General features: G+C 42.9%; 1 long non-coding RNA gene across 1 annotated transcript; it reads right to left on the bottom strand.

The window, feature by feature from the left end:
* Nucleotides 1–4,874: 4,874 nt before the first annotated feature.
* LOC132871174 (uncharacterized) lies at nucleotides 4,875–11,532 on the bottom strand. The gene is made up of 5 exons (XR_009651271.1): nucleotides 11,445–11,532; nucleotides 11,205–11,339; nucleotides 9,652–9,700; nucleotides 5,421–5,603; nucleotides 4,875–5,115 (listed from the first exon to the last, which is right to left on the bottom strand). It is a non-coding gene; the product is annotated as an uncharacterized LOC132871174 (long non-coding RNA).
* Nucleotides 11,533–13,455: the final 1,923 nt, after the last annotated feature.

Here is a 13,455-nt window from a genome sequence, read left to right as displayed (position 1 = left end):
GCATGAAATTTCAAAATGTCTCACTTTCGACATTTGATATGTTGTCTATATTCTATTGTGAATACAATATCAGTTTTTGAGATTTGTAAATTATTGCATTCCGTTTTTATTTACAATTTGTACTTTGTCCCAACTTTTTTGGAATCGGGGTTGTAGAATGTATGCACTGTGGTTATGATTACAGTATGTGAACCAGTATTTACAGTATGTATATATGCACATCATATGTGAGAAATAAAAGCACTGTATACTATATAACTATAGTAAAGTAAAATCGGCAGCTTTGCAACCAGTGTTACAAGGACTGGCTCCGGATCCCCCGTCACCCTGACCTGTTACGAAAGCTGAACTAATGCACTGTAGATGATGATATGTTCAAACTCTTTGCAATTTTACACTGTCAAACTCCTTTCTGATATTGCTCCACTATTTGTCAGCGCAGAATTAGGGGGATTGGTGATCCTTTTCCTATCTTTGCTTCTGAGAGCCGCTGCCACTCCAAGATGCTCTTTTTATACCCAGTCATGTTAATGACCTATTGCCAATTGACCTAATGAGTTGCAATTTGGTCCTCCAGCTATTCCTTTTTTGTACCTTTAACTTTTCCAGCCTCTTATTGCCCCTGTCCCAACTTTTTTGAGATGTGTTGCTCTCATGAAATTTCAAATGAGCCAATATTTGGCATGAAATTTCAAAATGTCTCACTTTCGACATTTGATATGTTGTCTAAATTCTATTGTGAATACAATATCAGTTTTTGAGATTTGTAAATTATTGCATTCCGTTTTTATTTACAATTTGTACTTTGTCCCAACTTTTTTGGAATCGGGGTTGTAGAATGTATGCACTGTGGTTATGATTACAGTATGTGAACCAGTATTTACAGTATGTATATATGCACACCATATGTGAGAAATAAAAGCACTGTATACTATATAACTATAGTAAAGTAAAATCGGCAGCTTTGCAACCAGTGTTACAAGGACTGGCTCCGGATCCCCCGTCACCCTGACCTGTTACGAAAGCTGAACTAATAAATGAATGAATAATTGGGGAAAATGTTTTGTATGGTGTTACTTTGTAAATTTGATCACACATTTATAAGGCTGTATAGAATTAGTTTTGGGATTGTGCCAGTATTGGGGCAGATCTAGGCTAGGCCCTATTCAGTGGGGGACAGCAAGTCAACTATCTGCTGTAAGCCCTGTTCAGTTGAATACAGCAGGTCCAAGATGCACATTAAGCTCTGCTCAATACAGTGGGAACAGCATGACCTGTAGACTCTGTTTACAGAACAGGCTGCTGTAGACTCTGTTTCAATGGGGGATAGCAGGTCCAGGCTCTGTGGTAAGTCCTGTTCCTTTGGAGACAGTAGGTCCAAAACATGCAATAAGAACCATTCATCTGGAGACATGGAGTCTGGGACACACAGAAGGCCTTGTACAGTTGGAGACAGCAAGTCCAGAGCAAGCAGTAGGCCCTGTACAGTTGGAGACAGCAGGTCCAGGACACACATTAGGCCCTGTTCACTGGGAGACAGCAGGTCCAGGACATGCAGTAGGCCCTGTACAGTTGGAGATAACAGATTCAGGACATTCAGTAGGCCCTGTATAGTTGGAGACATCAGGTCCAGGACACAAATGACCTGTTTAGTTTGAGGCAGCTGGTCTTACATCAAAGTAATAGTCACCAACAGTCAAATTACAAACTTATTTATGGTTGTAAGGAACATGATGAGATGGATTGTGTACTCTATCATCATTTTGCCCCAATATGTGTTTGGAGGAGAAATCTGTTTGATACAGTATGCTCTCCTGATCTTTGTGTGTGTGTGTTTTAATTTGTCCCAATATTATTTATATTTACAGTATTTAACAAATGCTCTTATCCATAGATACAGTGGGGCAAAAAAGTATTTAGTCAGCCACCAATTGTGCAAGTTCTCCCACTTAAAAAGATGAGAGAGGCCTGTAATTTTCATCATAGGTACACTTCAACTATGAGAGACAGAATGGGGGAAAGAATCCAGGAAATCACATTGTAGGATTTTTAATGAATTAATTGGTAAATTCCTTGGTAAAATAAGTATTTGGTCACCTAAAAACAAGCAAGATTTCTGGCTCTCACAGACCTATAACAACTTCTTTAAGAGGCTCCTCTGTCCTTCACTCATTACCTGTATTAATGTCACCTGTTTGAACTCGTTATCAGTATAAAAGACATCTGTCCACAACCTCAAACAGTCACACTCCAAACTCCACTATGGCCAAGACCAAAGAGCTGTCAAAGGACACCAGAAACAAAATTGTAGACCTGCACCAGGCTGGGAAGACTGAATCTGCAATAGGTAAGCAGCTTGGTGTGAAAAAATCAACTGTGGGAGCAATTATTAGAAAATGGAAGACATACAAGACCACTGATAATCTCCCTCGATCTGGGGCTCCACGCAAGATCTCACCCCGTGGGGTCAAAATGATCACAAGAACAGTGAGCAAAAATCCCAGAACCACACGGGGGGACCTAGTAAATGACCTGCAGAGAGCTGAGACCAAAGTAACAAAGGCTACCATCAGTAACACACTATGCCGCCAGGGACTGAAATCCTGCAGTGCCAGACATGTCCCCCTGCTTAAGCCAGTACATGTCCAGGCCCATCTAAAGTTTGCTAGAGAGCATTTGGATGATCTAGAAGAGGATTGGGAGAATGTCATATGGTCAGATGAAACCAAAATAGAACTTTTTGGTAAAAAGTCAACTTGTCGTGTTTGGAGGAGAAAGAATGCTGAGTTGCATCCAAAGAACACCATACCTACTGTGAAGCATGGGGGTGGAAACATCATGCTTTGGGGCTGTTTTTCTGCAAAGGGACCAGGACGACTGATCTGTGTTGTAACGGTTGCAAGCATCAGTGTTTTGTGTGCAAAGGGTATTTTTGAGAATTAATATTTATTTTATTTGGGTATATGTGTGTATTTACCCGAGTTGAAAACAGGAACTTTTATTTTGAAATGTGACCTCGGCTGTATGTGTGCGTGTGACGTAAGCGACCAACGTAGACCAGCCAAGCGTTAGATGGACTCAAGCATCGAAGTGTTTGGCCGCAGGAGAGATGCTCTCCTCAAAGTTGGACATTAAGACGTTTTACACAAGTTTATGACTGTAAAAGAACTGAAGAGATCAAGCCTAACTTTCTCTCATTGTGCACGCAGCCAACGAGTTTTCATGGTTTAGTTTTTGAAGATTGTTGAAGATTAAACCCGTCAAAGAAAACCCCTGCGTCTTCGTGCTTTGGGAGGGAGTTATAGTGAAAACTCGGGACTGTTCATCGATGTCGGAGGTGCAGCAATCCCAAGCAAGATCACCACGCAGCCTGCTCGTGTTCACGGCACGTCACAGCGGTCGTTCCAAGAAGCTCAGCGAACACGCACTCTCCTCGTGGCCATGGAACATTGTAGCGGCCGTCTCGTGGACACGCAGATGAGTAGAATGCACGCGTTCAACATATGATCTGACGAACTGAACAAGTGTCGGTAAGCAACACACAAACTGAATCAGCAATGATTTTAAGGCAAAGCCATCAAGAACTTGGACACTAACAAGAGTGGACAAATAGGGGACTTTGCAAGTATGCTTTAAAGGATTAAGAAAAGATTTAAGTGAAGCTGATTTCATAGTGTGGTGTGTGGTAATGCTACTCGATTTCTAAGTCTAATATCTTGCATTTGAGTATTGCTTCTGAGTTTATTGAAGCTTATGATTTAAGTTAAAGGTTAAAACATTTATGTTTGAAGTTGAATGCCTTAAAGGAACAGTCCACCGTACTTCCATAATGAAATATGCTCTTATCTGAATTGAGACGAGCTGCTCCGTACCTCTCCGAGCTTTGCGCGACCTCCCAGTCAGTCAGACGCGCTGTCACTCCTGTTAGCAATGTAGCTAGGCTCAGCATGGCCAATGGTATTTTTTGGGGCTGTAGTTAGATGCGACCAAACTCTTCCGCGTTTTTCCTGTTTACATAGGTTTATATGACCAGTGATATGAAACAAGTTCAGCTACACAAATTGAAACGTGGCAATTTTCTATGCTATGGAAAGTCCACACTATAATGACAGGCGTACTAACACCTTCTGCGCGCTTCGACAGCGCATTGATACGGAGCTCAGTATCAATGCGCTGTCGAAGCGCGCAGAAGGTGTTAGTACGCCTGTCATTATAGTGCGGACTTTCCATAGCATAGAAAATCGCCACGTTTCAATTTGTGTAACTGAACTTGTTTCATATCACTGGTCATATAAACCTATGTAAACAGGAAAAACACGGAAGAGTTTGGTCGCATCTAACTACAGCCCCAAAAAATACCATTGGCCATACTGAGCCTAGCTACATTGCTAACAGGAGTGACAGCGCGTCTGACTGCGTCTGACTGACTGGGAGGTCGCGCAAAGCTCGGAGAGGTACGGAGCAGCTCGTCTCAATTCAGATAAGAGCATATTTCATTATGGAAGTACGGTGGACTGTTCCTTTAAAGCTAAGAGTGAAGGTGTTTCATATTGAAGTCCTTATGTGCTGATTTAAAGTGTGTTTTTGATAATTCACGGTGAAGGCTATTTGCCATCTGATATTTAAGTTTAAATTACATTGAGTTTATATGTGCATTTTGAGGTATTTCAGCACATTACTAGTAATAAGTACAGTGAACAGTATTTGGTTTATTGAACTATTTCAGTGTACAATATTTCAATTCAAAGAGGCAAGAGACACATCTAAATAGGTGTTAACATTCAATGCAGACTTTATTTACATTCAATTATCTGAGTAGGTATTTACAGTTAAAGCATTTCATATTCAGCATTTAATATAAAACATTACACACAGTTAGACTTTAACATTACAAACATTAAGACTCTATTTACATTTAATATTCAAGTTTACATTTACTACATTTAATAACTTAGTTATTTAATTATATCAGAATCTAGTGAGTCTACACTTAAGGTAGGGCAAGTTGATGATGGAAGTGAACCTCTAGATGGTCCTCTTGAAGACAATGCGAGTGAAGTTGGTTCTCAGCCAGCAGAAGGGCAGCCGCTGAGATGAAGTGAGCGAACTCGTACTCTAACAGAAGGGGAAAAGCAATGCAAGAAGCCAAAATGAAGTCATTACAACAAAGATGAGATTACATTTACAAGAAATGGCGAACACTTGTTAAATCCTGTAAGCATTCATTATCACAGTCCGCTGAGCCTCTAGCAGAGGATCTACTCAAGGATATTCTTCACGATGTCAAAGGCCTCTCAACAGATGTTCAGCGTGTCTATGAAGACCAGCGCAGAGTCTCAACACCAGACCAAGACACATGGCAAAGAGTTGACCTGTGTGTACGAGTTTCCGACTTCATTGTTGCCAAAGCCACTGCTTACCTGGATGGGAAGCTCCCACATGAAGATGAACCAGATTGGCCGGAGGCGGGGTCTCTCTGGAACTCCACCAAAAGTGAATTTGATTCTGTCACTTCTATCTTGAAGGGCGCCTCAGAGCATTCGAACATGTCTTCCATCAAGCGCCAAGAAGCTGCTGCGGATGCTGCAGCAAGCCAAGCTGTTCTGAAAGTGTTGGAAGAGCAACAAAGAGAACAATTGGAATTGCAGCACCTAGAGGCAGAGGCGAACAGGAAGATGGTAGCTCAAGAGGCAGAAGACCTGAAGCGACGCCTAGAAAGGGAAGAAGAAGAAATTCAGTGGAGAATTAAAAGAGAAGAAGAGGCAGCTCAAATGAAAGTCAAGCTTGAAGAAAAGCGAATAAAAATAAAGCATTTAGAAACCATGAAAGAGCTCAACGCTGCGCGAGCAAGAATGCAGGTGTACGACCAAGGGCTAAACGTCAAACAAGAGCCTACTGACATCTTGAGCCATGAAGTGGCAGCTAGCCATCAGTCGCCACATCCTGCAAGAGGTCATCAGTCTTCTGTACCTCTAGCTCCACAAGCTAAAGCAACATCCACAAATCCAAGCACGTCAGAGCTCATTATGATGCTTAGTGATGCAATAAGTGCAAATAGAATTCCTGTTCTTGAACCTTCAATATTCACTGGCGATCCACTGAAGTACAGTGACTGGAAACTATCCTTTCAAACATTGATTGACCAGAAGAATATTAGGGAGAAGGAGAAGATATACTACCTTCGTAGATATGTAGGTGGGCAAGCCAAGAATGCACTGGATGGCTATTTCCTACTTGGCACCGAGTCTGCCTATGTTGCTGCATGGGAGATTCTGGAAGAGCATTTACAGTCGCCAAGGCATACTGAGACAAGCTCCAAGCATGGCCCAGAATTGGAGCCAAAGAGAGCACTGAGCTCAGAGAGTTTGACTTTCTCCGTAGCTGTGAAGCAGCCATGGTGCATGTCAAAGCACTGGAGATACTGAACGATTGTAACGAAAACAGAAAGATTCTGGCAAAGTTACCTGACTGGCTAACGGCTAGATGGAACCGGCAGGTGATGGAGAAGGAAGAGCAGAGTGGCCAGTTCCCAAGCTTCAGTCAGTTCGTTACATTCCTGACAAGAGAAGCAAAGATTGCCTGTAATCCAGTTACGTCTTTGTAGTCACTAAAGCAAAGTGAAACTGACAAGGCAAAGCAGCAAAAGCAGCTCAATGTTAAAGCAAAGACACAACAAGTTCTAATGAACAGGCCACAAAACCATGTCTGTTCTGCAAAAAGAATGTCCATACCTTGCATGTATGCAAAAGGCTTATGGAGAAAGAAGTCTCTGAGAGAGTCAAGTTTGTGCAAGCTGAAAAGCTATGCTTCGGTTGTCTTGAAGCAGGCCATCTCTCCAAGAACTGCAGCAGTAGGAGTGTTTGTGGCACATGCAAGAAGCGTCACCCTACCTGTCTGCATGAGGAAAGAGATAAAGGAGAGCAAAAGTCACAACAAGTTAAACAAAGTCAAGACAAGTCAAACAACCAAAATAAAGAAAAGAATAAGGAAAAGACTCAAACTGAGCAGTCCAAAGAAACAGTCACAGCCTCTACTTTAAACAGAGTCATCCAGCATGAAGCTGCTATGCAAACAGCTGCAATAGTTCCTGTCTGGCTTTCATCTGCCACTCAACCAGCAGATGAGGTGCTTGTCTATGCTCTGTTGGACTCTCAGAGTGACACAACGTTTGTGCTCAGTGAAGTAGCAGATGCTCTGGATGCAGAGAAAGAACAAGTGAAGTTGAAGCTCTCAACTATGACTTCAAGAACCACTGTAGTTCAGTCTCAAAGAGTGAGAAACCTTCAAGTTCGAGGCTTTTACTCAGGCAAAGGGATTACCTTACCACCAACCTACACACGTGACTTTATTCCTGCTAACAGAACTCACATACCCACGAAAGAAACAGCTGAGGCTTGGCCCCATTTAGAGCACCTTCAAGAACACATAGTGCCTCTGCAGAGCTGTGAAATAGGTCTGCTCATTGGCTACAATTGCTCACAAGCCTTACTCCCACGAGAAGTCGTGTCCGGTCAAGCAAATCAGCCTTATGCTCAACGTACTGACCTGGGGTGGAGTATAGTCGGCCATGGGAATCCTTGTGTAGAGTTCGGAGATGCCATTGGAATCAGTCATCGCATAGTATGATGCAAGTCACACCAAGTGTTGATTCTTCTGTTAACTTGAAAGCTGAAGTTCACTATGTCAAGAGATGCAAAGTCAGAGATTACCCCTTCAGACATCAAGGTCCTGGAGTCAGACTTCTCAGAAAGAGCAGGAGAAGACGACCTGGTGTCTCAAGATGATCTTAAGTTCTTGTCCAAATTGAGAGAAAACATCTCAAAGAGATGATGGTCACCTTGAAATGCCATTACCGTTTAAGGATGAAAGACCAAAGCAGCCTGACAACAGGATATGTGCAGTGCACCACTTGAAATGTCCTGAAAGGAAACTAAGAAGGAATGAAACATACTACAAGGACTATGTGAATTTCATGCATGACATCATCTCTTGTGGTGACGCGGAGAAAATCCCTGAAGAAGAAACTGAAAGCGGTCTGGCCTGGTATATTCCGCATCACAGAGTACATCATCCCCAGAAACCCGGAAAAATCCGCATCGTATTCGACTGCTCCGCTAAGTTTCAAGGTGAGTGTCTCAATGACCATCTGCTTACTGGACCCAACCTTATGAACACACTGGTGGGTGTCCTTTGCAGATTCCGTAAAGATCTTGTTGCAGTCATGTGCGACATCGAAAGGATTTCTCACCAGTTTTATGTGAAAGCTGAAGACCAGGATTACCTACGATTCCTATGGTGGGAGAGTGGTAACCTGGAGGCTACACCATCAACCTACCGTATGAGAGTCCACCTGTTTGGAGCGGCCTCATCCCCTGGCTGTACCAACTTTGGCTTAAAACACCTGGCAGCTCAAGGGCAAGGACTGTATGGTGAAGGACACCATCCGTTTCATTCAGAGGAATTTCTACGTAGATGATGGGCTCGTAAGTGTTCCCACGGAACGGGAAGCCAGAGAGCTTTGTGGCACTGGTAAGCTCAGACTTCACAAGTTCGTCTCTAATAGCGACAACAGAGGAGGACCGTGCCGCAATCAAAGATCAAGACCTGGCTCTCAGTCTACCACATATGGAGAGAGCTCTTGGAGTAGAATGGTGCGTTACATCTGACTCATTCAAATTCAGAGTTCAAGTCAAGTCTAAGGAGAGGTGTGCTCTCAATGGTAGCCTCCATGTATGATCCGTTAGGGTTCATGGCCCCCTTCGTTCTTCTAGAGAAGCAAATTCTCCAGCACATGTGCAGAGAGAAGATCGGATGGGATGAGGAACTTCCGGAAAGCCTGAGACCTCAGTGGGAGTCATGGATAGTTGACCTACCTAACCTATCTGGCATGGAAATAAAGAGATGCTACTTACCTTCTCAATTCGGCCCTGTGAAAGAGTATGAACTCCACCACTTCTGTGACGCAAGCACCACAGGATATGGTGCATGTACTTGCCTGCGAGCTGTGAGTGAGTTCAACGAAGTTCATTGTAGCTTGGTGATGGGAAAATCAAGAGTCTCCCCCACTAAAGTCACGACGATACCGAGATTGGAACTCTCGGCAGCCGTAGTTGCAGTCAGAGTTAGTGACATGCTCCGAAACGAGCTGGAGCTCCAAGATCCAAAGGAGTACTTTTGGATAGATTCTACCATAGTTCTTGGCTACATAAACAATGATGCCAAGAGATTCCACGTGTTTGTAGCAAACCGAATACAGAGAATCAAGTCGAGCACAAACCCTGAACAGTGGGCTTACGTTGCATCTGAGGAAAATCCGGCAGACCATGCATCTCGAGGGTTGACTGCAGAGCAACTTAAGAAATCCAATTGGTTCTCAGGTCCACAGTTTCTTTGGCAGCAAGAACTACCTCACAGAGAAAGCAAGGTGGGAGAAGTTAAGGATGATGACCCTGAGCTTCGAAAGGCCCTGGTATTCAATACAAAAGCAAAGGAAGACAGGTCATTATTGGACCGCCTTGAAAAGTTTTCTGATTGGTCAAGGGTAGTACAAGCAGTTGCCAGACTGAAGAGACTGATCAAAGAACATAAAGGTCTGAAAGAGAGAACCAATGAGAGTACAAGTTTAGAAGAAAGAAAGGAAGCAGAACTTACCATAATCAAACTGGTCCAAGAGGAAGCATTCCCAAATGAGATAAAGAACCTGAAAGTAAAAGAAATGATAGAGTAATACACAAGGTTATTACTTTGATTGAAGCAGATCAAAATGCTTAATGTTTGATTTAACATTTCATGTTTAATAGTTGACTTGCAACAGTTTGTAAGTTAAGGGAAATCCCACATTAAGGTTGATGTGATTTGGTGGGAGTGTAACGGTTGCAAGCATGAACATCAGTGTTTTGTGTGCAAAGGGTATTTTTGAGAATTAATATTTATTTTATTTGGGTATATGTGTGTATTTACCTGAGTTGAAAACAGGAACTTTTATTTTGAAACGTGACCTCGGCTGTATGTGTGCATGTGACGTAAGCGACCAGCGTAGGCCAGCCAAGCGTTAGATGGACTCAAGCATCGAAGTGTTCGGGCGCAGGAGAGATGCTCTCCTCAAAGTTGGACATTAAGACGTTTTACACAAGTTTATGACTGTAAAAGAACTGAAGAGATCAAGCCTAACTTTCTCTCATTGTGCCAACGAGTTTTCACGGTTTAGTTTTTGAAGATTAAACCCGTCAAAGAAAACCCCTGCGTCTTCGTGCTTTGGGAGGGAGTTATACGTGTAAAGGAAAGAATGAATGGGGCCATGTATCGTGAGATTTTGAGTGAAAACCTCCTTCCATCAGCAAGGGCATTGAAGATGAAACATGGCTGGGTCTTTCAGCATGACAATGATCCCAAACACACCGCCTGGGCAACGAAGGAGTGGCTTCGTAAGAAGCATTTCAAGGTCCTGGAGTGGCCTAGCCAGTCTCCAGATCTCAACCCCATAGAAAATCTTTGGAGGGAGTTGAAAGTCCGTGTTGCCCAGCAACAGCCCCAAAACATCACTGCTCTAGAGGAGATCTGCATGGAGGAATGGGCCAAAATACCAGCAACAGTGTGTGAAAACCTTGTGAAGACTTACAGAAAACGTTTGACCTCGGTCATTGCCAACAAAGGGTATATAACAAAGTATTGAGATGAACTTTTGTTATTGACCAAATACTTATTTTCCACCATAATTTGCAAATAAATTCTTTAAAAATCAGTCAATGTGATTTTCTGGATTTTTTTTTCTCATTTTGTCTCTCATAGTTGAGGTATACCTATGATGAAAATTACAGGCCTCTCTCATCTTTTTAAGTGGGAGAACTTGCACAATTGGTGACTGACTAAATACTTTTTTTGCCCCACTGTATATGTATTGGTCAACCCTAATAGTTTCGATGTCAAGTTCTTGATTGATTTTTACCCTCCCATCTAATTTTACCACTGGCATGACTGGTACAGAGACATTTTTGAAATGAAATGCAACACCTTTTCATTCATTCATTCATTCATTCATTCATTCTCAATTGCTTAATGTACTACAGTGGTGGGAAATGTACCGACACTTCTGGATCCACCTGCGGATCAACATTTAGCTTCAAAGTGATGTAAGTATCTTATAATAGCATGATTAGGCTGGGTAATTGACCAGAGGCTGAGTAATGTAGCACCACTTACTGTACCTTCTGCAGAGTGAGAATGGACCATCTAAGCTATATCGAGAAGATGAGGAGACTGCTTGCACTGTGAGGACAGCTGGAAGGCCTGGTACAATGCTGTTCGGTGTTTGTGTACTTCATGAACTCATGCAATATTTCCTGCAAACAGGATGAATAAGAAGCGCATCCCTCAAGCTCACACTCAATCCACAGCAAGGGAACAGGTGAGCAATACTTCTGCATTTAACCAAGAATATATCCTACCTTGTCCTTGACTTTGTTTCTTTTTAAAAGAAGTAGATGTTTTTGCCATTTGTAAACAATACCACTTCAAGAAACAGAACTTAGGAAAGCAGACCTTCAAATAGAAAGCTGAATATTAGAAAACTGGAGTTGGAAGTAAAGAAAATGAACAAAGTACACACTCAAAGGTTTAATCTTTGCTTTATTTGTGATTTTTTTTTTCCTTTCCACAGGCTGACTAAGATGACTAAAAATTCTTTGTCTAACCATCCAAAAATATACATTATTAACTAAGGTCTAGTTGTGTGAATGAACCAAAGCCATAGCAAACATTATATGGCCAGACGGGTTCGATCCGACAGGGAGCCTACATTAACATAACTCTAAATTAAGATAGCTACTCTTTACATCCATGGTGAACAGAAAAGCATCTCAGAACAAAAATACAGTGGCTCAGAGGCGTAGTCTCATTGAAACTGTACAGTTAAAGATAGGAAAACATTACCTGATCCGATGAATCTTGGTTTTTGCTGCAACATGCAGATGGTAGGGTCAGAATTGGTGTCAACAGCATAGATCAGTGAATGCAACCAGCCTTGCATCAATAGTTCAGGCTGCTGGCAATAGTGTAATGGTGTGAGGCACATACTGGGCTCCTTAATATCAGCTGAGTATCTCTGAATATTATTGCTGACCATGTGTGTTCATTTATGGGTACAGTTTACCCATTTTATAATAGCTACTTCCAGTATAATTCATATATAATGCACCATGCCACAAAGCACTACTCATCTCAAACTGCATGAACATGGCAATGAGTTCAGTGCACTTCACTGGTCTCCACCAGTCAACATAGACCATGAATCCATGGCAAAAGAAGAGAATAAAAGAAAAATAAACAGGGATCCAACTCCTTAGTTAATTAGTATGGTTAGTCCTGAAAACTGACTGGTAAGTGTATATGGGTCTGTCTCAGAAACTGGGTACTGTGGGGGTACCCCACTAAATATACTCAGTCAATAAACTATATGGTTTTGAATGGTGATGTTGGTTTTAATTTGAAATAAAATGATGAAAGAAATACAGATAAGGATATGATGCCAAGATGTTCTGGTATCCAAGTGTGTAGCCGCTTATGCTGTTCTACAGGGTCGCAGGCAAGCTGGAGCCTATCCCAGCTGACTACGGGCAAAAGGCGGGGTACACCCTGGACAAGTCACCAGGTCATCACAGGGCTGACACATATGGCCCTTTTCCACTACCCTTTTTCAGCTCACTTCAGCTCGCTTCAGCTCACTTCAGCCCGACATGGCTCGCGTTTCGACTACCTTAGAGCAGCACGACTCAGCTCGCTTCAGCCCTGCTTAGCCCCCAAAACTCGCACGGTTTTGGAGTAGGGCTGAAGCGAGCCAAACCGAGCCGAGTGGGGCTAGGGGCGTGAGGAGACACTCCCCTGTGCACTGATTGGTGAGGAGGAGTGTCCTCACATGCCTACACACGCCCCACGAGCACGCTGGGATCTGTAAACACTGTAAACCCGGAAGAAGAAGAATTACGAATTACGAGAATTTCTGAAGCCTTATGCGCCTCGGCTCATCTATACGCTCTTGCCAGTATCTGTTGGCGTTGTCGGTGACAACAAGCCACAGCACCAAGACCAGCAACACTAACGACTCCATGTTTATTGTTTACTATCCGGGTCGTGAGACTACCGCTTAAAAGATCACTGTCACTGTTTGCACCGCCTAACGACATCACGTGACATCCACCCACTTTTGCTAACTCCACCCAATGTGTCCACCCACTTCCAGCCAGCACGGTTCAGCACGGTTGTAGTCGAAATGCAACTCCAACAGCCCCACTCAGCTCGACTCAGCCCAACTCAGCCGCGCTGGTAGTGGAAAAGCAGCAACAGACACAGACAACCATTCACACTTACACCTACGGTCAATTTAGAGTCGCCAGTTAATCTAACCTGCATGTCTTTGGACTGTGGGGGAAACCGGAGTGCCCAGAGGAAACCCATGCGGAG

This window comes from Neoarius graeffei, chromosome 23, assembly GCF_027579695.1.
Source record: "Neoarius graeffei isolate fNeoGra1 chromosome 23, fNeoGra1.pri, whole genome shotgun sequence".
NCBI lineage: Eukaryota > Metazoa > Chordata > Actinopteri > Siluriformes > Ariidae > Neoarius > Neoarius graeffei.
This window is presented reverse-complemented; position numbering and strand designations above follow the sequence as displayed.